This window comes from Vicugna pacos, chromosome 10 (genome assembly GCF_048564905.1).
Source record: "Vicugna pacos chromosome 10, VicPac4, whole genome shotgun sequence".
Taxonomy (NCBI): domain Eukaryota; kingdom Metazoa; phylum Chordata; class Mammalia; order Artiodactyla; family Camelidae; genus Vicugna; species Vicugna pacos.
Genome location: NC_132996.1, coordinates 29,612,722 through 29,639,575, shown reverse-complemented (window position 1 = coordinate 29,639,575; position 26,854 = coordinate 29,612,722). Strand labels below are relative to the sequence as shown.

At 34.9% G+C, this 26,854-nt stretch overlaps 1 protein-coding gene and 2 pseudogenes across 5 annotated transcripts in view; 2 read left to right on the top strand and 1 right to left on the bottom strand.

Moving 5' to 3' along the window:
- The window catches only part of LOC102530707 (olfactory receptor 51M1-like), a 259,108-nt gene that overhangs the window by 204,833 nt on the left and 27,421 nt on the right, over positions 1 to 26,854 (bottom strand). The gene's annotated exons all lie outside the window — the stretch shown is intronic.
- Positions 4,046 to 4,998, top strand: LOC102525617 (olfactory receptor 51I2-like; annotated as a pseudogene).
- On the top strand, positions 21,269 to 23,593 carry LOC102529132 (olfactory receptor 52Z1P-like; annotated as a pseudogene).

Sequence of the window (26,854 nt, the reverse complement as noted above, 5' to 3'; positions counted from 1 at the left end):
CAGTGAGAGAGCCAGGAATTCCCTGGAGAGTAAAATTCTTCCGAATAGTAAAGCCAGATACAAGTGTAACGTTGGCTGGTGTCCTGCTGCCATTCAACACTGTCAGAAATGAGATACTGGTGTTCAGAAGCCAGATTAAAGTTTAATTACAGACAGAGAAAGAACTGAATCTCCAATAAGTTACTTTCTTTGTAAATGAGTCCAAAGATCCCTTCATATGTGTATTGTAACCTTAGGATGAATGTATTTGGATAAAGCACAGAATGGAGCAGAGCAACTTCCTTAGCACAGTGGAGGTCCTTAAAGATTTTCCATCAAATTTCAAAAGCTTAAGCAGGCTTTTCAGTGGAAGTCTAGGTATGTTGAACTTCTAAATAGGTAGGTAAAATGCTAAGGAAAGATAATTGAAGAATATTGGTGTATGTTTTCTTTCTTCTAAATTGTTTGTTTCCTTCTGTAGTAAAGTCTTGTGGATTAATTTCCGAGGGAAGAGTATGATGCACGTCACTTAGAGTAAAAGCAGTTCTTGCATAGGGATCCAGTGGATGTCATATAGGAAAATTCTTACCAGATACAAAGAGGAAAAAGTCCTTCTTGTGAACAGTGATGGTGTTAATTTTAAAGGAGAATAAAAAGTAGAAGAAGATGAAGCCCAGAGTTCTCCTCTCCTCTAGTCTTCACTCACAGATTTCGTGGACATGTTAATAAATACCTAAGATATATTAAGGGAGGCACTGAATGCAAATGGTCCAGTTTCAGATTAGAAATTTGGAATAAAACTGGTTTACAGGCAGCTGTGAGCTAGCAGGAAACAGTTGTCTTAAGAATATAAATGGCATGTGTCATGTTTAGGGGTATCTGAAACAGCAATTACTGTATTTCCCTTCACTTTCATATGGCAACCATGTGAAACAGGGACCCTTAGGAACCTCACTGAAGGTAGTTTAAGAGAGCTGGGAGTGCTGCCCTGAACTTGCTAGGTGAGTGCCAAATTGAGAAGGACAACGATCTTAAAGCCAAGGTCTATTCACTGGATAGCCGACCTTCCTTGAAATCATTAGTAAGTTTCGGTAAAGCTACAAAGAACCAAGGTAAGGAGTGGGTCAATGACACCAGTGGGTTTTTTGGGTTTTGTTTTTTTTTTTTTTTGCTGTTATTTTATTATTAAACTTGGACAAGATACACAAGCTACAGAAGATTCAGCACTGGGTGTTATGATCTAAGGAAGTATTAAGCAGTAATAACAGTATTTCATGTTGATTTTTCCTTTTAGTGTAATGAAATTTCTAGAAGGAAAGGTTTCAATATAGGGATTCAAATTTGAGTTGATTGAATTTATTCATGGCAAGATTGTTTAAGGTTAGCAAAGGCTTTCTTTAACTCAGAGGACATGATTTAATCCTTAAACAGGGGATTATTTTATGGAAACCTCTACTTGCTATTACATACACATCAACAATGATAAAGTTGAGAACAGTACTATAAAATTTGAAAAAAAAAAGGCCTTCTAATTATTGAGATTTAGTTGAACATTTTTAACACTGTTAACTATAAGAATTTAGCTTATTATAAAGTTGGTATTATATCCTTAAATGATTTGTTAAGTGGGTAAATCATCTGAAAAATCCTTAAATGAATAATGTAAGATTTTTCATCATGCCATAAGAAAAAATGAGAATTATATGCAGTTATAATGACACAACCAACCTAAGAAGCTAGAATACAATGGCTCCAACAGCTGATTCTGAATCCAGACTTCCTGGGTCAATATTCCTCCACTATCATTTATTGTTACTTAACCTCTCTAGTCCTCAGATTCCTTCTCTGTAAAGTAGAAATAATAGTAGTACAAATTCTGTCAGGATTAATTGAGAAAAAATGCAAACTATTATAGCAGTGCTTGACATACAAAAAGCATGAACTAATTTTTACTACCAATATTAATAAAAGTTGTGAACATAAAGTTAGCTATAAAATCAGTATATTGTATCAGAGTATACTTTTATAACTATTGGAACCCCTTTCACTTCATGATATAAACCCAGAAGCTCTAACTTAAAAAAGCATTGATTGTATTACTAAAGATATATGAAGGCTCACGCTTAGCTCACGGCAACATAGGAAAAAAAAATGTCAATTTTAAGGAAGCAATTCTTAGCATAAAGTGGAAACATATCTATCACACGATGGCTTGACTGTCAAGGCATATAAAGTTATTCTTCAACTCAGAATCAATCTAATAAAAATGAGTAGTAAAATAAAACACTGTATTTAATATAAACAAAGTTAGCTCTTCCCTTCCTCTTTCTCTTTTGTTTCCCTTTCCTTCCCTTCCTTTTATTTTCTTTCACATCCTGAATGATTTTATCCTAAAACCACTGATTGAATCACAGCTGTGTAGACATCTATGCTGGTGTGCGTGGGGTCAGGGAGTGGGTATGACCAATAGATCAAAACAGGGTGTTGGACCCTGAGAGTCGTGAGGAGGGTGTCCTTGTGAGGAGTAGACCAGCACAGGATGTCAGAACAAGAGAGCATAGAGGATGTTCAGATGGGTATGGATGAGAGGTTGTTAGCCTGGCATGAAACTGGATTTGAAATACCGTCCTAATGAAGTAGAGGTCTAGTGATGAGAGACAGAGCCTGAGCAGAGTAGGGTGAGTGGACACTCGTGGGAGGTGTTCTGAAATGAGGGGTGAAACTGTGTGAGCTGAGGAGGGTGTTCCCACAAAAGGAGATGGCAGCCTGACACAAAGTGTTGTAATCCAAGTAGGGTGAGGAGTCACCCACATGGCAGGAGTCACCCACATAGGGAACCTATGCAGGATGTCAGAACCCATCTGCACTGGGCAAAGGACCTTGGCAATGCTAGACTGGTTACATACAAAAAAATTATCAGATGAAGAATGTGACTGAAGCTAAAGTGTATAAGATTTTTCACTGAAAAATAAGGGAGTCACAAATGTGAAAGGGGAGAACATTTTTGATATTGGATTCAAGGTTGTATTTGTGTGCATTCATGATTTTCAGTAAGTAGATAAATAGAGAAATTATTGTAGATGTAAATTTGGGGGGATAACTATATATTATCTATCATCTATCTATTTTGTTTCTACTTATAATTTTAAATAAAACACTTAAATTTAATTGTATTCAACCATATATAATCTCTTCCTACTCTTCTTTGTAGGCTAAAGACATAAATGCTAACATGTTCCTCCAGTCATGCTATTTTTAAGATATTTACTAAAGTATTGGTGTTTATTATTTCCTAGTATATTATTTGTGTGTGTTGAAATATAGTTAAAATTTTATTCAAGAAATTATTTCTTAATGTTTGATACTATTTTTGCACCAGCTAAGAAGTAACACAATACCCACTTTGATGATTTTACTACTCACTCACATTTAGAAAAAAATCAACATATTATTTAAAAATAATACAATAAACAACCTAGAAATTAACTATAAAAATGAATGGCATCTCATGAAATTTTTAAAAATGACTTGGGGTTTATGTGGGTTATTGAAATTATTAACCTATGCTTTATTTCTGCAGGTACAAATAATAGGAAAAATGCCCAAGTTTCCAGATGTTGAATATTTTTATAGGTATGCTGTTAATGTGGGGAAAGTACAGAAACTTCTTTCAGAGTTTTGGCTAAGATGACTAAAAATATAAGTATTCACAAACATAATTCAATAAGAAATAAGAATACTGAGAATGAAATTTTTCTAAGCATTGGGATAAAAATGAAAAATGAATTCTTAATTTTGTCACTTCATCAATGATTAAAATGTTCTAGGCCAAAGGAAGTCTAGTAACTCTTACACTTTGATAGCAGTTGTCCATTGCCCTAACTCCAGGTAGTTATTCAGAAAGGCTTGGAAACATTCTAAGGAACAATTTCTTGATGTAAACATGGCTGGGATTAGTGCTGCCCCAGAGGAGTCAAAGCATTATATCCTCCTATCTTAAAATCTGTGTTTTTCTCCCAATAGACATTTAAAAGTTCACCCAGGCTGGATGCCAAGAAACATCTTTATGGGGCTTATAAATGGTAGCTGGTTCCAGCCACCTGCTCTCCCTCTAACAGGCATTCCTGGACTGGAAGCTGTACAGATATGGATCTCAGTCCCACTGTGTGTCATGTACCTAACTGCCCTCCTAGGGAACGGCACCATCCTCTTTGTGATCAAAAGCACCTCCAGCCTTCATGAGCCTCAGTACATCTTTCTGTCTATGCTGGCAGCCACAGATGTCGGTCTGTCTTTATCAACTCTAGCCGCAGTACTTAGTGTCTTCCTCCTGAATCACAGAGAGACTGAGTTCCACCCTTGCCTAACGCAGATGTTCTTCATCCACACCTTCTCCTCCATGGAGTCAGCCATCCTGCTGGCCATGGCCTTTGATCGATTTGTAGCTATTTGCAACCCGCTGCACTATGCTGGGGTCTTAACTCCTCCTCTGATTACTGGGATAGGGCTTGCAGCCATGGTTAGGGGTGTGGTACTGATGGCACCTTTGCCAATTCTGCTGAAGCGATTGCCCTTCTGCAAGGATGTCACTCTATCGCACTGTTACTGCTACCACCCAGATGTTATGAAGCTGGCTTGCGGCCCTATCAGAGTCAACATCATCTATGGGTTGTCCTTGTCCTCTGCTCCTTTGGAGTTGACTCTCTGTTCATCATCATTTCATACATTCTGATTTTAAAAACAGTGCTGGGCATTGCCTCCAAAGATGATCAGCTTAAGGCACTTAATACGTGTGTTTCCCACATTTTCACAGTCTGTATCTTTTATGTGCCACTCATTGTGCTGGGTCTAATTCATAGGTTTGGTACTTTCACATCTCCTCTTCTCCATGTCACCACGGCTAGCCTCTTCCTCTTCTTGACCCCTATCCTTAACCCCTTGGTTTATAGCCTAAAAACCAAACAGTTAAGATCTGTGGTGCACAAGATATTCAAGGGTAGGGGAAATTTGCTTAAGTAATCAAGGATGTGTTATATAAAAAGCTGAACTGATTAAAACATAGAGTAGAACAGTGGTTGACAGGAGCTAGAGGGTTGAGGAAATAGAGAAATGCTGGTCAAAGTGTGCAAACTTCTAATTATGAAATAAGTAAGCTCTGGGGATCTAATATAAAACGTGGTGATTATAGTTAACTATACTGTATTATATATTTGAAAATTGCTTAGAGTAGATTTTAAATGTTCTCACCACAAAAAAAGAAATGATAACTATGTGACATGATGGAGGTACTATCTCTACTATGATAATAATTCTGCAATATATAAGTATATCAAATAAATATTGTATACTTTACATTTACACATATTATATGTCAAATCTTAATAAACTTGAGAAATTTTTGTTTTGTTTTCAAAAAGAAGAAAAATAAGAAATATAATAGAATGAAGGGTGCAATTGGCAGACAGCAACAGGGTTATAATAAAGGAAGTTTATGTTTCTTCTTCAACAAAAAGGAATTATTAATTAGAAATTCCACATAAAATAAATTCTATCTACTCAGATAAAGTTAATGTCCAAATTTGAAGCAAAGTAAAATATGTCATGATATTATATAACTGTGGAGTGCAAGAAAAAGGGAGGTTTTACCTGGACTTTAAAAACTTCCTCCTTCAAATGGCACAGTAATCGTTACATTAGAACTCCATAGGAGAAAACTAATCCCTAGATAAGATCTGACTCTATCTGAAAGTAATGATTTTAAGTGTAAAGTCAATCTACAGATTAAGATTGAGCAAAATTCATGATATAATAGATTAGGGTTGACAGATCCTGTGAATTAAGGGTCTTGGAGAGAGTCTTGATGAGGTGACAACTGTTTGCTAGGCAAGCAAATATGCCTAGTTAACACACATACACATATCTCTTTCCCTGAGGTAAAAAAAAGGAAAAAAAAAAACCACACTTCTTCAAATTCTTGTGGGTTTTTTGTTTTTTGTTTTGAGAGATGTGCTCTTGATCTACATTTAAGGGAGAGGGTACTTACGAAGAGAATTTGAACTCTTCCCTTTCTCCAAATTGCTTTAGCACCTGAGAACGGGACCTCCAATTGGAACTCAAGCAGTTATAATTCAAATCAATGATGACATACTATTGTGTTTATATCTCCTTTATGGTGAAAGCAGGATCCGTTGTCCCTTCAAAATCAGACATCAAAACCTATCAACTCCTATCTTCATTGCTGTTGCAATAGAGGTCTGTGTTTGTTTAAAGGTAACTTAAAAATGTATGTTTAACGTTTTGAAATACAGAAAACCATGAATTGTGCACTTTAAAAGGGTACTATGGTATGTGAATTTCATATTTATTCTTTAGTTAATAAGCATAAAAATTTGAAGAGTTCTTAAAAGTATATATTTATGATTGAAACTAAAATAAACTGTCTATAAAAAGGTGATACCAAGAATGATAATAATTCTGTTAGAAATGGGGAGATTTTGAGTGATTCAGACACTTTTAAATTCTCCAGGCTTCTAAATGTTATTTTTTATAATTGTCATCCAAAACTTCAGTTATGTTATTTTAAATAATTTAAATTTTCCATAATTTACATTAAAAATCTTAGGTTAAAAGTCTGTAAGCCTCTTTTATAAAGTTTCAGTTTTTCTGATAATAATAACATCAGATAGTAAAAATTATAAGTAACACTTTTGTAGTGCTTAATATGTGCCAGGAAATTTTCAAATATAAAACAAATCTGAATTTATTTTAAAGGATTATTGCAAAGGGAGGAAAGATTGATCAGTGGAGACAGAACAGTTCAGCTGATCATTTATGAGATTTTTTAAAAATGGGAATTTAAATGGTGTGTGTCTGGCCTGTCACAAGTAAAAAAGAAGGCATCATCGAAGCTTATCTATGTCATATGGGGAAATGTGGTTCCTTGGTGTAAACAGTTTCCTTAACTATTGTGTAGAGAATTGTTAACCTTTGCTGTGAGAAAATTAATAAAGGGAAATCTTGCAAAAATGCAATTGGAAGGGCAAAAGGGGAACCTCTCATGAGCATATCACTTGATGTCAATTCAGATCCCAACAGGGAGAGGCATACCTTGCATCTCTAGCAGGAAGTGACACTAATTTACTATTGTTAGCAGAAGGAAGAAAAAGTTTCTCCTTGCCTGACAAGAGCTCAGTCAATTAGCCACTGCTACAGCTCAGCTAATGAAAAGCCTCTGCTTCAAATTCCTAGTTTCCTCCAATGGATTTTTTGTTTACAACACCCCTCACCCCCAACTTCCCCTTCTCTATAAAAAGTTTCCTCTCTTTCGCTTTATAGAACTTGCATGTGGCTTGTCACAGTTTCATGTTCCAAACTGCAATTCTTTGCTGCTTCTGGATAGACCTATTTTGCTCATAAAATAACTGGCTGTTTTATCGTTTTAGGTTAACAGGTGTGTTCCATGGTCATAAGGCTTAGACAATACTCACTGCCACATGTACTATATTCTTTACATGTATTAATGCATTATTATTCACAAATACCCATTTTATAGATAAGCACACAAGAGCATAGTGAGGTGTTAAAGGACACCAGAGGTAAGTGGCCAAGTCTGGTGGAGCTTTGACTCCAGGCAGTCTAGCTGCAGGAGCTGAGCTTTTAATTGCTTCTCAGTGACTCTCGAAACTAAACTCAGTAAAAAACTTGGATTTATGTTCTTACCTTCTCTATAAACATGCCGTATGAACATGGACAATTCATGTCTCTGCTCAGTGTCTCATATCTACAAAATGAGAAATCTATAATGATGGTCTCTATAATCCCTTTTTGTTCTAACATTTTATGTGGGTATGCCTCTAAGAGAAGACTTGTTGATAACTGAGTTGGCATAGTTTTGTTTGTTTGTTTTTGGGGGCAGGGAGGATTTTCTTCCAACAATCTTGAGTTCACTAATTTATCCGAAACAAAACTCTCTAGCATGCTTTAAATTTTCTCTTCAAATTGATCTGGCTCAACAGTTATTCTATACACTTTCATTGTCCCAAATGTGTGACAGTGTTTTTCACATTGAGTACGATTGATAATGACATTTTGCAAGAAGGTGCTTGAAAAACAAATTTTTTAATAAAATAATAAATTGTAATCTCTTGTCCTCACACCCTTCCACTCACAGACACACACACATGCAGACACAACACTAAATCTTACTATAGATCTAGCTACTGACATTATCTGCAGAGGAAATGTTTTTGCTAGAAATGATCCCATACAAAGAAAATGAGAGGACTTTTTTTTTTCTTTTTTTTTTTTTTTTTTGGCCCATTTTCTTCACTTTTAGCTTGCCAACCTTATTCTCTGACGGTTTCTGAGATCTCCTAAGACATCATAAAACCTGGCCAATCCTCAAGGGAGGTGGACACACCAACAGCTTTGTAACTAAGTTTTTCCACCTGGAAAATGCACCAGCAGTGTCAACATACTGGAGCACGTGAATAAAAAAATCCAACCACTATTCAGAGTCCAGGCAGATGCCACTCTTCCCAGGGGTCTTGGCCCCAAATGTGACCCAGGACTTATCTGACTAAACTTTAAGTATGAAGACCTGAAAGCAGTAAGTTATTACAGTTCAGGGGAAGTTCCTGGAAGATGGGCATAGGTTTGTTAAAGCTGGAAAGAAAGACACTCTTTTGATGGCTGAGTTTAGGGTTAAACAAACCATTAAGATTGTTTGTTCCCTCATTTAGCTGAGCCAGATCAAGACTGTTTATCATGTTCGCCTTTACTTTGCATGTCTTCCCATCCCCTGAAGTACTGCTGAGGCTGATATACTTCCTACTCTGCTTTTCTTTTCTTTCTTTTTTTTTTTTAACATCTCCATTTCCACAGGCTTCCCATTAATCCATTATTTTTGTTTCCCAAACATTTTTATTTTTCCTATTGTTAATTCTTTACTATCTATGGCAGCAACTGAGTTCAAGAGTTTTACTAAATTACCCAAATGTTAAATGTCACAGAGATGGTTTACCATAGTACTATTTATCCTCTCTTATGAAAGTGAGGCAGAATCTCACTTTCTTTATTTTGCAGGGATATTTGAGGATAACGTATCAGATGAGAGTTACCAGGTAATTTGGTCTCACTGTTCCTCATGCCTGATCCATGGAGAAGTTTCTTCCCTATAACAACCAATAAAGTCTTCCCCACCCCTGACCCAGGAATAGTTCAGAGAGACAATTGCTCCACGGCCCTAAGATGACTTGCAGAAGATAAGATGCCATACCTAAGTGTCTCCTTTTTGTCACGCTTTCCCAAGGCAAATATGCGATATACTGTATTTTCTGAATGTACAGGTATACTCTAGAAGAGAAAGCAAGTCCTTGTATGTGTGTATATATTCTGCAGAATGACAAATGACAGCTGGTAAATAACAATGCAGTTGTTCTTTTGTGTTCTGCAATGGAAGGACTTTACAGAACTAGGGCTTTGTAAGGAAGATGTTCTCTCTTTCCAAATCATCATCTTTCTTCTTAAGCTCTATCTACCTTACTTCCTTCTCACAGTTCCTTACTTCCAACAGTGCACTCTCTGCTTGCCTTCTTCATTTAAAGTCTTCCCCTAATGGCAATGTGATAGAACCCATGGATTTATTTTACAGAAGAGAATACGGAGGAACAGAATGGTTCAGCCACTGGTCTAAGATCACAAATCTAGTATATTGCTGGGGTGGTGGTAGTAGGATTCTGATTTGGGTATTTCTGATTCCAGAGCTTAAACTCTTAAATTCTGTTCAAATTGCCTTTCTTATCTCTGTTATCTTACAAAAAACTCTAGTACTGTTTTTACTATTTATATTTTATAGTTTATATTTTTCTGCTACCAGTTTCTCACTATCCATTCAATCCTAGGTGCCTCCTCTCATTCCCGATTTCTGGTGTTCTATTCCAAAACTGCTTTTACCAACAACCTTCTAATTATCAACTACAACATGGGGGATTTCTCAGCCCTCCAATTTCAATTATAGAACATTTTCTTCCATTGACTATTTGCTGAAACCCTCTCACACTTTTTTATTTTTTAACATTTTTTATTGAGTTATAGTCATTTTACAATGTTGTGTCAAATTCCAGTGAGAGCACAATTTTTCAGTTATACATGAACATACATATATTCATTGTCACGTTTTTTTTCTTCTTCCCCTTTATTTAGTTAACTGAGCCTTGTTTGCTTTTTCTCCCTCTCCTCAAAAATCCCCTTGCCTATGTCTCTCTCTGGTATATCAAACACTATTGTGTAGGTTCTCACCACTTGACCTCTTAGCAGCTGTAAAAGTTGCCAAGAACTTTGCACTGAATCCAAACTGCCTTTAATACTAATGACTTTGCATTCTGATACTTAGTTATCCTCATGATACCACACCCTCTTTACCAGACCTTATGGTTTCCAACAAAACTCAATTCTACCTATTCGATCTTATTTTCCTTTCCCTCTCTTTTACAACTCTTCATTTAATTCATGAAAATATTTCTAGTGCCCTTCCTCAATAAGTCTTATTCTGATGACCATACCTTTGCTCTTTTCTTGTTTGTTTGTTTTTATTTTTGTTTTGGCTTTGATAAAATAAGCCTGGCTTCCTCCTTGATGGGGTGAAGTCATTATCAAATAAAATAATGTTTGAGGGAAAAATATTGATTAAAGTTATGTTATTTATTTATTTATTTCTTACTTAATATATTTGTATTGAAGTATAGTCAGTTTACAGTGTTGTGTCAATTTCTGGTGTACAGCACAATACTGCAGTCATATAGGAACACACATATTGGTTTTCATATTCTTTTTCACCATAAGTTTACAACAAGATATTGAATATGGTTCCCTGTGCTATACAGTATAAACTTGACTATCTATTTTATATATAGTAGTTAGTATCTGCAAATCTCGAACTCCCAATTTATCCCTTCCTGACCTCTTCCCCGCTTGTAAACATACGTTTGTTTTCTATGTCTGTGAGTCTGTTTCTGTTTTGTAAATAAGTTTGTTTGTCTTTGTTTTTTTTCTAGATTCCACATATAAGTGATATCATATGGTATTTTTCTTTCTCCCTCTAGCTTACTTCACTTAAAATGATATTCTCCACGTTCATCCATGTTGTTGCAAATAGCATTACTTTACCATTTTTTATGGCTGAGTAGTACTCTATTGTATAAATATATCACATCTTCTTTATCCAGTCACCTTTTGATGGACCTTTAGGTTGTTTCTATGTCTTGGTTATTGTACATAGTGCTGCTATGAACATTGGGGTGCATGTGTCTTTTTGAATTAAGATTCCCTCTGGATATATGCCCAGGAGTGGGATTGCTAGATCATATGATAAGTCTATTTTTATTTTCGAGGACTCTTCATACTGTTTTCCATAATGGATGCACCAAACTATATTCCCACGAATAGAGTAGGAGGGTTCCCTTTTCTCCACAGCCTCTCCAGCATTTATCATTCGTGGACTTTTGAATGATGGCCATTCTGACTGGTGTGAGGTGATACCTCACAGTAGTTTTGATCTGCATTTCTCTGATAATTAGTGATATTGAGAATTTTTTCATGTGCCTCTTGGCTATTTGTATGTCTTCATTGGACAATTGCTTGTTTAGGTCTTCTGACCATTTTTGGATTGTGTTGTTTGTTTTCTTCTTATTAAATTGTATGAGCTGTTTATATATTCTGGAGATTAAGCCCTTGTTAGTATAATCTTTTGCAAATATTTTCTCCCATTCCATAGGTTGCTGTTTTGTTTTGCTTATAGTTTTCTTTGCTGTGCAAAAGCTTGTAAGTTTAATTAGGTCCCATTTGCTTTTATTTCTATTCTTGGGTAGGCTGCCCTAGGAGAACATTGCTGAGATTTATGTGGATAAGGTTTTGCCTATGTTTTCTTCTAAGAAGTTTATAGTGTCTTGTCGTGTGTTAAGTCTCTAAGCCATTTTGAGTTTATTCTTGTGTATGGTGTGAGGGAGTATTCTAACTTCATTGATTTACATGCTGCTGTCCAACATCATTTGCTGAAGAGACTGTTTTTACTCCATTGTATGTTCTTGCCTCCTTTGTCAAAGATGAATTGACCAAAAGTTTGTGAGTTTATTTCTGGGCTCTCTATTCTGTTCCATTGATCCATATGTCTAAACAAGCAGCAAATCTCTTACATTAATTTGTCTCACCTTTAGTTTTAAGTCTCTTCAAAGCCCTGAGATATAGGGAAGCAGCACAGCATAGGATTGTATTTTTTTAATCCATGAAATTTATTAAAATATAATTAACTCAGCATAGAATTCACCCACTTTTAGAACATTTTCAGAGTTCTTAAACCATTACCCTAACCTAATTTTAGAAAATCCCAATTACTCCAAAAAGAAACCTTGTTCTTAGAGACACTCTCTATTCCCATCCCCGGTCCTAGGTGACCACTTATCTAATGTCCTTCTGTATAGATTTTCCAGTCTCCGTATTTCATGCAAATAAAACCACACAAGCATGTTCTTTTGCACCTGACTTAAACTGAGCATAATGTTTTTGAGGTTCACCCATGTTGTAGCACGTATCACTACTTCATTTCTTTTTATTGCTGACAAGTTGGCTGTTGGATGTAAATGAAGACTTTTTCTTAATGAAGAGTTAATATTTATTCATCAAAAGCAGTGATCATTTTCTAGTGTTATTTGCCTATGTTATAATATAGGCACAAAAAGAAGGAAGCAAAATTAAAAGATTGTTAAAGAGTTTCTTTTTCCTATTTAAACATAATTGATATTAATGCTATGATTATCAGCATCATCAACACTCTCACCACAATTATTAGCTATATCATCAGTTCATATTTAAAGTTTTTTCAGTAATCTCCATAATATTTAAATTTTTGGAGTTTTGCAGCCTTCCCAAATTAATATAATATAAACAGATAACTGTCAATCTTACCCAGCATTACTGTATATACATTTATCTGTGGGATTTTTTGTTTCTTTTCTTTTCTTTTCTTTTTTTTTTGCATTGAGAGTCTAATGAAATAAATTAATATGTTAGAAAAACAAGCAAAATTTTGCTCATATATTTTATAGTTAGTAAAAGAGTATATATATATATATACTATATATATATATAGTATCTATATAGTTATATGATATTATTCACACAATAGAGGCATGAATTGCATAAAATTCCTCATAGGTGATGTGATTTAAAATCCTAGATTGGAGAGAAAAATACTGTGAATAATAGTATAAAAGTAAGATTTACTTATGCCTTAAAAAGTGATAGAAGAAAATCATGAGTTTTATGGACTCTGGGGAAACTCTAATGATAACTTTGACTCAGCAGACATGATTCTCATGGGGAAACCTCAAAATAATTCAGATACACTGGTGACCCCCCACACACACACACATACGCACATAAATAACTGCCCACTCCTAGACAGAATTTTAGGAGCATTTCCCATACGCTTACAGTCTTAAAGTACTGATCTACCTGGTGGAAATCTAGGTATATCTTCTGTTTCTAATTGGAATTCTAGGAAAAAAGAGGTTTTAAAAGGTAATTCTTAACCCTAGATTTCATTTCCTCTTCAAGTCTGTTTGATAATTAAATTAAAGACTTTGGAAGGTGGGTTTCTTTGGAGGCCTTTGGTTCACTATACCTTTTCTAAAGATGTAAATTTCTCTCTGATTCACCACATTTCTAAAATGACCAATGAGGATATTAGATGCAAGCAAAAGATTATCAGTAAACAGATAGGATTCCATGTCATCATTATGGGAAAAATTCTTGGGATCTTATTTATAAAATTTATGATTTTCAAATTTCTCCTACTTGTTTCTGCAGACCACAACACAGATACAGGAGACATATCTGGTATTTAAATATAGCAAAGAAACATGAGACACTCAACTGAGAAATACTATTAATAACCAGTATTTCTGGAAAGATTCTATATACAGGGCTGGTTTTAAATTCTTAGTATGAATCATCTAATCTATCCTCACCAGACTCCTATGTTATATATATATTATTACTGTTCCCATTCACAATTTAGATTTAAAACCTATCCTTGAAGAGAATAAACTTATCACGCAAGGCCATGTAACTATTGAACCCAAGTAGAACCTATTTTTTTATTTGTTTTTATGTAATGATAGAGTTAATTAAGGAAATCAATACCCAGTCTGGCAAAATTCACGGACTGCACACTTTCTTTTCTCCACTGAATTAATTTCTGTCCTGATGCTTAATAGTTATCTCTGAGGAAAGTCACTTTACTTCTCTAAATCTGATACTTCATCTGAGAAATAAGAATAAACTAGAAATTTTTATAGGAGTTTCATAAACTTTATGCAGATAATCTTAAAAAGTGTTATAGTCCTGGGGGGCATAGTATTATTCCTTTCAGTAGATGTTAGCTATCAGTATAAATCACAGTTTCCTTGAAACAGGGAAATGACCTTATTGAGAATAAAAAAATATGCCCATGTAATTAACTGACCACAGTGCAAGTAAAGTCATCTTTCAAAAGTATGAATGTGATCATATCATAGACCATCTCAAAACTCACACACTCCTGCACTTAAAATCAATACCCTTACATTTGTTATTTGGAAATTATATATAGAATGTCTTAAGATTACTTACTTTTGCAGCCTTATTTCATAATACCTCTTAAATCAAGCATTTATCCACATCCAAAATCTATTCTGCAAGTTATTATAGATTCCAAAACTTTTCATACTCCCCTTTGTCTCATGGATTTTCTCCTTTCTTTCTTTTCTCACTTCACAACCCCATATGGGCATTTTTTTCACCCTTAGTCTCTCAGCTTAAATGGTACCTCCCAGAGAGCTTTCTCCAATATCTGATACATTTCTTCTATAACGTTAATCAGTCTATATTTGACCACAAAAACAGTGTCTAGAATGGGCAATTTTGTAAGAACATAATCATATATATATTTAGAATAAATTTATAAATTTAATCAAATAGATCTTTATGGCATGATACTTTAGAAGATCATTTATCTAACTCCACACCATTAAAATATTTTTTTTGGTGGGGGAAGTAATTATTTTATTGATTTTTTTAATGGAGGTACTGGGGATTGAACCCAAGACCTTGTGGCTAAGCATGCACTCTACCACTGAGCTATACCCCCCCCATAAAATATTTCAAAATTAAAAAAAAAAACTTAATTCTGAGAGCAGAAGCTATGTAGTCAACATCATAGCACTAGTGCCAGATGTAGGAATAGAGTATGGATTTCCTGAACCGCAGTCTTGCTCTTTGGTCCACACTTTGAAGAATAAGTTGAAAGAGAAAACAAATATAGAAAAGAGTGGAGCCAACATTTTATTTTAACCTGGCCCTGGGATTATGTATCGGTAGACAAAGATTCTAATTTAATCATTTAATCATAAGAGGCTGTTTTCCCTGAAAGGATATGGACTCTGTAGGAATGACATTCATGTTTTCCCATTTCTGTCACTTGATGTCCTTAATGAGCATGAAGAGAAAGAATAAGTGTAAGAGGGAGGTTTTCCTATTTCCTACTTCTTCCCCTAAAGTTTAATCTTTAAACTAGCTTGAGGTGGTCCTCTCATAGCATTCATAACACATATTATATTAAAAATGGAAGACAAATTCAGAGACACTGGATACATATGATATTTCATGTACTGAGTAAAACAGTGCTATGTGGGGAAAGTAAATCATTAATATGAGTTTCATATTATAATTTGTGTATAAACTTTATGAGTGCCTGCATGTTTCTCTTTGATTGTAGCTTTGAAAAGGTGGTGAAGGGGATATATGTAACCAGTATAAGCACATAATGTAGATTCTTTATGAAATAAAGATTGTGGTGATGGTGTGCTAATCCAGACTCTCTCATCATGGTGTTTTTCACAGTAACATCTACAAACCTTTTCTCCTGACTGGTTTCCCTGGCCTTGAAGACTCACATCCTGTGATTTCCATTTTGTTTTGTGCCCTCTACCCAATTGCCCTGATGGGTAACACCACCATCTTAGTGGTTATTCAGGTGGAAGAGTCACTTCATGCACCCATGTACCTTTTTCTCTCCATGCTGGCTGCTAGTGACCTGGGACTCTGTGCTGCCACCCTGCCCACCCTGCTCAAGCTTTTCTGGTTCAATATCTGTGAAATAGACTTTGCTTGCCTCATCCAGATGTTCTTTATCCATGTTTTCTCCCTAATGAAGTCTGACATCCTGCTCACCATGGCTTTTGAACGCTATGTGGCCATCTCTAATCCACTCAGGTACACTACTATTTTGACTAATTCCATGATTGCAAAGACAGGTGTGGGGCTTTTGCTATGGGCTGTGGCTGTTATCTTGCCAGGGCCCTTTCTCATTAAGTGACTGAGGTTTTGTAAGGCCAATGTGCTCTCCCATTCATACTGCCTGCACCTAGGTATTATCAAACTCTCTTGTTCTGACCACTGCATCAATAGCATCTATGGCCTCATTATCATCCTCACCACCTTTGGAGTGGACTCTACTTATTCTCCTCTCTTACTTGAAGATTCTGGTCACTGTGCTAGGTATTGCCTCCCACGAAGAACAATTCAAGGCCCTTAATACTTGTGTCTCCCACATCTGTGCTGTGCTGCTGGTCTACGTCCCCATGATAGGTGTATCCATTATCCATCACTTTGGAAAACATGTTCCTCCTGTGGTGTACATTATCATGGGCTATATTTATCTATTGTTCCCTCCTGTTCTCAACCCTATTGTATATTGCATTAAAACCCAAGAGATACGCACCCGTATTCTGGGTAATCTACTGAAATTATAGCAGAGAGGACTTTAAGGTCATTTATATATTTCTGGAATAAATGCTAGGAAATTCACTTCTAACTTGGGCAAAGAAAACATGTATCACTGAGAAATAGTCCTATGTTTACAATCCTCATGCACATGTTTTCTCTCTCACTATTCTGGAAGTTTTCAAAAATAGTAACAATATCTTATGGTTTTTCATTTTCCTCAAGTAACTCATCTAAAATAGATGATAAATAATTGTACAAATAAAGGATAGGTTCTCAATAATCTCTATGCTCAGAAAGCCCTCAATGTCCACAGAAATCCATGAATTTGTTGAAATATTTGAAATGTAAAACATAAGGCATCCAGTATAGAACATGACTCCATGTAGTCTGCAATGTAACTTTTTCAAATATCTTCCACAAATGTATTTTTCATGAGTTTTTACTTTACATCCTTAAAACTGTATTTAATTTTCTCAGCTTTCACTTTTGGGAGTTTTATCCCATTTAGATCTTGCTTTACAAAAATATTCTTTTATTTTACCACGAACATGTCCCAACTTCTCTGACATCAATTGATAGACATACATATAAGGCTTGGAAAACTAGATTAAAAAAAGATTGAAATCAGACATTAACTGATACATTGAGATGCCAAGTTGTACTTTTTGTCTCAGATTTGTACGTGCTGATCAGAATTCTATTTATTTATGAAATTGTGTAATTAAATTTAAATATAGACTAACTCTTAGTAGTTGTTGGAGATTGTGTCACTAAGAATATTTATAAGAAAAAAAGTTACATTTTATTTAGGCAGCTCCCACTTTAAATAATTTTTGCCTCTAAGGAGTCATTAAAATAATATAAAAATAGAGAAATAATAGCACTGTTTCAGGTAATTTGCATTGGCAGCACGCTCTGCCAAGAATGAAAAGGAGATGTTTCATGAACCAGTATATTAACTTCTCAGCAGCTGTCTAGGGCCTTACATAGTCCTCATTTTCACATTTTGCTGACTGAATAGGGCTTTTCTAGATCTACTACAGAAAAACATGAAAGTCGAAATGTTTCATAATTTTATGCTTACATGGCATAATTTCCTGGACAAGCACAGGCAATTTAAACTATTTCTGAAAGATTGTATAATAAAGTAGGAGCTTGTAAATTTAACTCCTTGTCTCACCTGTGTCTCTAAAGAATCTAATGCCAGCCCACTTCACTCTCAGTCTAGACTCTCTGGAAAATAGATGGATGTTTTATTTCATTGTTACTTTGGAGAGTCAGAAAGTATATCAGTGGTTTCCTAAGCTTGGGGATGAGAATGGAAAGTTATTGCTAATGGACTTAAGGTTCATTCTGGGAGTGATGGAAGTATCCTAAAGTTAGTGTGGTAATAACTGAACAAGTCTTTAAATATCATAAAAATACCAAAATGTACACTTAAATTGGGTGTATTTTATGGTAAAAGTTAAGTCCAAAGGCAGGAAACGACCCATATTCCAGCTCAGTCAGACAAGAGAATAAGACTGTTACTCAGGTTTTTGTTCTATTTAGGTCTTCAACTGGTTGGATGTGGCCCACCCAAATTAGGGAGAGCAATCTAATTTACTCAGTGGACCAGCTGTTGAGCTCATGCAGAAATATCTTCACAGACACACCAGGATAATGTTTGAACAGATGGCTGGGCACCCTCTGGCCCACTTAAGAGGACATATTAAAATTAACCATCATAATGTTGGATTCCTTTTAAATTCTCAAGAAACAGATATTATTTTCAGGATGTTAAGAAATTATTAAAAGAGCTAAGGAAACTAGATTTCTCTGATAATAGTTCTCTTGTAGGCTTGGGAAATTCACCCTGCCATGGAGACATAATGATATAAATTGCATACTTCAAGGCAGTGACCACTACCATCAGTACCACCACTACCTCCACTTCCTTTGGCAATGATTCCAGGATCAATAAGGAGCATCAGGATCATTAATTAATTTTCCTAGGTACCTATTTCAATATTTTTTCTAGAAATCAAAGGTATATATTTTAGTGGCCAAGAAAGCAGGATTTCCCACTACCCATATAACAGGTTGACATTTTGGCTTACAAATATGAGACTGCATACTGAACACAAGTCCTTTTGAGTCCTGCTATTTGGGGCTAGATTTTAGACCTAAAAATTGAAGTAATAGATCCTAAACTGTACTGATCTAAGTAAGAAAATGGCAAATTGCATGCTGAGAGTGGATTCTATCTTATCAACTGAATTAGAAATGTATTAGTATTTAAAGTCTTAGAGATCACATTCTTTGATAGTTTGGTCACACTAAAGACTAAAACAATAAAATCAAATAACAGGCAACCTAGGGATAAAGGACAGACTTGGCAACACATGGTGCTGGAACAACTAGACATGTACCTATAAAAAATATATCTAGACACTAATCTAACACTTTTACAAAATGTAACTCAAATGGATAATAGTCTTGAATGTGAAACTCAATACTATAAAATTACTACTAGATAACATAGGATAAGAATCTAGGTGGCCTTGGGTTTAGTTTTTAGATATGACAACAGAAATATGATCCATGATAGAAAAGTGGTAAGTTAGACTCTATTAGAATTTAAAAATTCTTCCCTGTAGGGCAGTGTAACTATTATATATGATACTGTAATGATAGATACATGTCATTATAGGTTTGTCAAAACTCACTGAATGTACAACAGAAACAGTGAAACCTAATGTAAACTATGGATATAAGCTAATAATGTGTCAATATTGGATCATTAGTTGTAATGAATGTATTACACTAATGTAAAATGTTAATAGACAAAACTGGATGGGTGGGGTTAAAGGGATACACATGAACTCTGTATTTCCTGCTTAACTTTTCTGTAAAACCAAAACTGTTCTATAAGTTATGTATGTTAATTTTGTAAAAGCTTCATTAGAAAAGTTGGAGTTATTCAAGTACTTTCACACTTTACTTTTAGTAAAACTTTAAAATATCCAAATAAAGGACACACTGATTGTACCACAATAGCCTAATAGTTTGGCTTTGTCATAAAAGATGTTCATGTTGCAGAAAAGTCACGTAATAGGAAAACTCCTTATGTTTTATAGTATTCTTTAAGGATTCACAGGGAGCTGGCAAAAAAAAAAGTGCAGAATTGTTGTTCAGAAACTGGTCTTGGAGGGAAAATTATCAAATGCAGTTTAAAACTGGAAAACATAACTTCACAAGTATGAAAGATAAATTTGGTCAACTAATCCAAATACTGATTGTGGGTCTCAAGGTAAAAGCAGTCACTCAGTGTGTAAAATACCCAAAAGACTTCTCAGCCCAGAGGTTAGTCCCTGGGCTGTTTTTATAGACATCTATGTACAATACAGATGCATCTATAAGTATATATATTCCTAAATCCGTATAAGCTAGACATGACTTTTTTCATCCAGACCTAGGAATATCACTGTTGGAAGGACTGAGAGGAAATTTAAGATCTGTCTTTTTATGTTCCAAATGGTTTAGAAAAATTATGCACCTAAAAGGTAAATTAGAACAGTTTAGTGGTTAAATTGGGTTCTCCAATTAAGATCATTGCATTTTAAACCAGTCTTTATCTACCCATTAGCAATGTGACCTTGCGAAAGTCCTTAAAGTGCCTGAGTTCCTTTCTGTGTAAAACTGGGATATTAACAATAGTTGTGACCGTTAAATTGATTAATCAATGTAAAGTGGTTAGAATAGTTTTTAAGAAGATATTTCGTACATTATAAGGATTGATAAATATTTGCAAATATCATTTTCACCTTTATTGTTCTATTGCCCATTCCTGTGCTGATATCTGATACGCCTTCTAAGGAAACATGCTGACATTTTCTGTGTGGTTGTTATACTGCAAAGCTCGGCACCACCACCACCACTGTGATAAATAAAGCAAAGCTTCAGTATTGCGAGGTTAATAACTCTGTGGTTCTCCTCCACAGCTTAATGAAATAACCATTCAACAAGTCTCTCTTAGAGTTTTCATTAAAAGCCACTTTACCTATTCTATGTGTTTACTTCTTGATGAGAAATTTTTTTGACAGGTGACATGGCTTACTTTATTAGGAAATTTTGGCACAGTTTTCAATAATTTCACTAATTTGTTTTCTTTTGTCTTCATTATTCCTATCCTACTGATCCTTCATTTTGCAGGGATTTGAGGAGATATACAACATTTTAAAATTATTTTATTTTAAATATTATTAAATATTTCACAACATTCTTTACTTGAAATGTCAGGAAGTTCTTGTGACTTCCCCCATTTAATTTCTAAAAGCTCAAATGTTTCATCTTGGTGGTTGTCATGACTTATTTATATAGTTAGGCTAACTGGTGAGAACTTTGGTCTTTTCTTCCCCACCTGAATTTCATTCAAGGGGAAGAGGGAGAGAGAGAGAGGATGATAAGTATGTGTTGATAAGTGATAATGGTTCCTACTTCCTTGATAAAGGTTGGGTATGAGAAAAGGATTTCACTTAACTCAAGGGATGATTGCTAGGTATCTTGAAATGCAGGGTAGTTTTCCATCTGCTTGATAGTGTGACAGCCTCATATGAAAAGCAATGCCTTGGCAGATTCCAGATTTTCGTTCTTCTTTTTAGATGAAATAGTATTTATTATCCGTAACTTTGAAACTCCCTAAGAGTTGCCATCAAAAAGTGCTCATATACATATATGGTACCTTTGCCATGAGTACTGCTTTTGATTACAAACTTGACTATTGCATTAATGTTCTATAAGACTGAAGAATGGATAATTTTATATTTGAGAATTTTTAAAGAAAATCTATCATATTTTATAATTTTTGATATATTACAAGTAAGAACTCCTGCTATTAAGAGAAGTTTGCTAAAATTTGATCTTATTCTCTTGTTGGTGAATATGAAAATTACAGTCATCCTACTCTGTGGAAGTTTCTTTAAAATGATAGGTATTGAATAATGTTGGACCTTGATGCTTTTCCAGTGACTTTCTTGTTCTGAATGAGGATATTCTGTACTCTGAAATTTTTATTTGTTTTCCTTGACTCCATTCATTATCCTTGAGACGTAGGCTTATTATGATATGGATAATATTACAACCTTTGCACAGCAATTATAATGTCATATGAATTCAATCATTATCTTTAAGGGTTCAAGTGAGAGGCACAGAAGTGAAACTTCATTCCTTTATTGCAGAAAAATTAGGCCAAGGGAAAATATCTCATCTCTTCAGGATGGGAAACAAGAATTCAAGTCTTCAGGCTACCTCACATTACATATATCAATCTACCATCCAATCTATCTTCTCTCATTCAATTTGTCCATTGAAGGATGGAATATTAGAAATTGACACAACATTGTAAACTGACTATAACTCAATGAAAAAGAACAGAATATTAATACTCTAATTGTCTGTTCAATGTTACAAAGAAAAAGGAAAGAAAAATTACTTTTTGGTATCTAAAAATTGATTATCAATTTAGAAAGGCAAAAACTATGTAAGTAGAACAGTTAAAAGTTCAAAAGGCTTTGTATGCATAAAAGTATGCATGTAGTTATAACGATTTTAGCATTACAAAAAATAAGATTCTTACTTTTTGATTCACAATACTTTTTTCAGAAAGAAAAGATGTCCCATAAGAAAGAAGTGGTTTTCCCATTATCATTCAAGAATTTAGTTCCTTTTCTCAGACTGCTTTATTCTCCAAAATCATGCCAGAATTAAAGGTCAAGATTTTACTAAGATGAAGGAATAAATGCTCTTTTTTGACTGTTATTTACTCTAGCTCTCTTCTGTTTTTTCATGTAACAGATCTTGGCCACTTGTCTGTAACCACATCCAACTCCACATCCGCTCGCCTCATTGCCTTCTTGCTGACTGGTGTACCAGGGCTAGAAGACTTCCAAATCTGGATCTCCATCCCGTTCAGCTTCATGTATCTTCTTGCTGTGACAGGCAATGGCCTGGTTATGGCAGTGGTGGCTTGGGACAGAAGCCTCCATGAACCCATGTATCTCTTCTTAGCCATGCTGGCACTCAATGATGTCCTCCTTTGTACTGTCACAGTGCCCAAAATGCTTCTCATCTTCTGGCAGGGCCCTTCCCCATCAACGTTTCCTGCCTGTCTCACACAGATGTTTTTTGTCCATGCTCTGTTCCTCTCTGAATCTGCTGTTCTACTGGCCATGGCTTTTGACCGCTACGTGGCTATCTGTGCACCCCTCCATTATGCAACTCTCCTTACAGGCTCTCTAATTAGCAAGGTGGGCCTGGCTCTGGTGGCTCGAAGTGTGGTTGTTGTCATCCCAGGTGTCCTCCTCATTCTCCGACTGCACTTCTGCCGGAGCAATGTCATCCGCCACACCTACTGTGAGAACATGGGCATTGCCAAGTTGGCCTGCAACAGCAGGCCCCTAATAGCATTTACGGGCTCACTGCTGCTCTCCTCACCACTGGGCTGGACTTCGTCCTCATCTCCCTGTCCTACTGGTTAATCTTGAGAACAGTCTTCCGATTACCTTCTAGGGAGGCCCGAATGAAGGCCTTTGGAACATGTGGAGCTCATATATGTGTCATCTTGATATTCTACACTCTGGCCTTCTTTTCCTTCTTTACCCATCGCTTTGGAAACCATGTGCCCAGGCATACCCTGATTCTCCTGGCAAACCTGTACTTACTGGTGCCACCTACCATGAACCCCATTGTTTATGGGGTAAAGACAAAAGAGATAAGGGTGCGAGTGCTAGGGCTCTGTAGCCAACCAAAGTGACCCGAGGGTAATGAAGCAACAAGGAACAGGGGAGTCCAGGATGGAGACACAGGCCTAAATGTCAAGTCGGAATCTATCTGAGCAGATATATTCCCAGAACACTTAACCACTGAATAGAGCTTTAAAAATCTGTACCTCCAAATGTTATCTTACTGATATGGGGTAAACAGGGAGCTAATAAGGAACTGCTTTGGTACCACCAAGGATTATTTGAACATGTTAAGGAATATACCATTGTAACAGCGTAGGGCATTTAAATATCCTTTTTAGGGGTAGGGTATAGCTTAGTGGTACAGTGTGGTACAGTGCATGCTTAGCATGCACTAGGTCCTGGATTCAATTCCCAGTACCTCCATTTAAAATATATATATATTCTTTCTGTAAGAAACAGTGCCCCTTCTATGACAATTTGCTATAGACAGGACAAAATACAAAACTGATAAGAGTCAGGGATTAGTTCCGATTCCAGCCACACCATGACATCTACAGGACCCAGAATATACAAATAATTAAGACATAGTTCTTGAATGAATAAATAAATATTTTAATTAGTTAGAAATAAATGCTAATTATTTTATGTAACAAACTCCCAGTATATCTTTATGTATTATATATGACCTATAATTAAAATATTTATTTTCCTTTCATCTCAAAAACCTTTTCATTAGCTCTCAGGTGTGTTCTTCTTATCTCCTTTAATACCTTAGTGTAATAAAGATTCTTTTGTTACAAATAATAGAAATTTACTTTAGTTAGATTAAGTAAACAAAAAGCAGGAAATTTCATGGAAACATTCTAAGTGATGTCATGACAGTCAAGGATAATTTGAATATTTATAACTCAGGTAGGACAAAGGCCAGGCTGCAACAGGATCTCAATAGCAGGAAAGGATGAACTTTTTCTCGGATTTGGTGATACTATCTTGTCTCAGCTGCAGTCATTGTAGAACAAGAAGTATAACTGCTCTATAATGGGTCAGACTGCTAACTTGGATCAATCTGTTATATCCCTTATTCTGATTTAACAGGGATGAAATTGTGTCAGACAATTCTGAAGAAAAGGAAATCATGGTAAAAGGTCAGGATTATGTTCATTGGATTCATTTGGTATATTTATACAAGCACATGCAATTTTCCAGTTTAGCTCTTCCTACACCAAACATTCTTGCTAATTGCGTCCTACAGGCCTGGAACGTACTTTATCATCTATAAACTTATCTGCTATGATTCCAGAAGTGTAATCCCTATCTCCACTAGAAAATACTCATCTTTTGATTTATTAGAGAGCTTAAATATTTTCTTGGCATCAGACAGTCAAAAAGTGCATCATGAATATAACAGAAACATATATACATGGTCAAGTGGCTGAATTAATTGAATGAGGGTCTTGAAAATACTTATATTGTTATCATTCTCTTTATATATGCATATAGCTGTTTCTGGATTCTCTGTGTAATCAGGTGGTTATCCATACTGTACTTTTTTTTTTTAAAGGAAATTATGTTTTAATTCTTTAACTTATTCAATTAAATGACTTAATGACTAAGTGTGATAATGAAGTATTTTGCAGTGATGCTTTGTATAGTAGAAAATGCTAAACACTTAGATGGTAAAGAAGATAGCAGTCTTCTCTATTTTTGTTTTCTTCTTGCTATCATGTTTTGCCACAAAGGGTTTTCTGCATATAAAGATGATCAATGTATAATCTAAAGGATAACATTTGACATGAAAACAACTGCATTGCATTTTTGCCTAATTGAGGGACTAGAATACAAAAATAAATTATTATTTGGGCTTTTGGATATCTTACAGATTCTTCAGGTAGGCAGACAATGCTTTTAGAAGGCAAAAAATACTCATGATTTTATCAGACAAGGTAATATGAGTAAGCATGTCTCAATTTATAAAATCCATATACAAATGAGATAGATGCTTAAATCATACTATTGAATTCTAGACACGAACAAGAAGGCTTCTGGTTTTAGGAGCATAAACTACTTGCTGGAGGACTGGATTTCAGTCTTCAGTAAGTTTCCAAAAACAAGACAATGCTTCTGTTCTCAATTCTTGATATAACCTTGCCATCTATTCAATCATTCATTTATATATTCAATCACTCACCTCTTCACCAACCTACTTTACTGGGAAGAATTATCTTAATTTTGAGAATATCTGTTTTCTAAATGTCTTGGTAAAATGTATTTTATGAATATAAAGTAACTCTAATAATAGATTTTAAGAGCTAGTATAGAGGATAATTTGTAAACTCAAAATTGGGTTATCTCTGTAGACATTCATTTCAAATAATTTTACTGATATGTGAAATGCAAAATCTAAGACGCAATAGTTTAAATATAGTTCTGTTAGCAAAAAAATTGATTAAACTTTATATTTTTTGAAGCACAAGCATTAGAAAAGGTATGATCAGCATATATATATTAAAATATATATTTCATACTTGAAGTTCTTATATTAAGGATAATTATAAATAGTTCAATGTTACTTGTGCAAAGTACAGCTGATCGTAATGTTCACATTCTCCTCAAAATTAACTTTTTGCTATTAATTTTATGTTACTTATTTTATTTTACTTATTTATGTGAAATATTATCTAAGTTTGATGTTCATATATTTGCTTTATTTTTACTTGCTATCTCTTTGGTCAAGGTAAATGTGCTGCAGGAGAGGGGTAATTAGAAATAGAATAAAGATGTAGGAGAGAGGGATGGGAACAAACATAACTGAATTAAAACCAGGAAACAGACAATAGTTCATGGAAATTCTAGATGTACTCCGTATGCCTAAATTTTGAAATCCTAATTTTAAGTTAGCAGGATCTCTTTTACTACATGAAATGTGGACTGTCTTGGCAGGGCAAATCTTTCCCCCCAAGATTTTTTTCAAATCTGAGCTGGTCATTCTTTACCCAATAATTGATTCATTTCTTTATCACTTATACATTAAATAATTAAGTGGCTCTTTTAAACAAAGCATAGTGTTGATTCTCACAGGCAGTAAACTGCTTGAAGCACAGTTCCTGCAGTAGCAAGAATTAGACGTATGAAGACATACTACTTTTTGTTAAGACCAAGATAAATATTGGGAGTTAAAGAGCATTTTTTTTAAATGGATACCTATTTTATGTCCAACTAATAGTCACGCTTTTAAGATTCTACTGCTGTATATACTCTTTTATATTTCATTTACTTTCATTTTTTATTGAAGTATAGTTGATTTACAATGCTGTGTCAGTTTCAGGTGT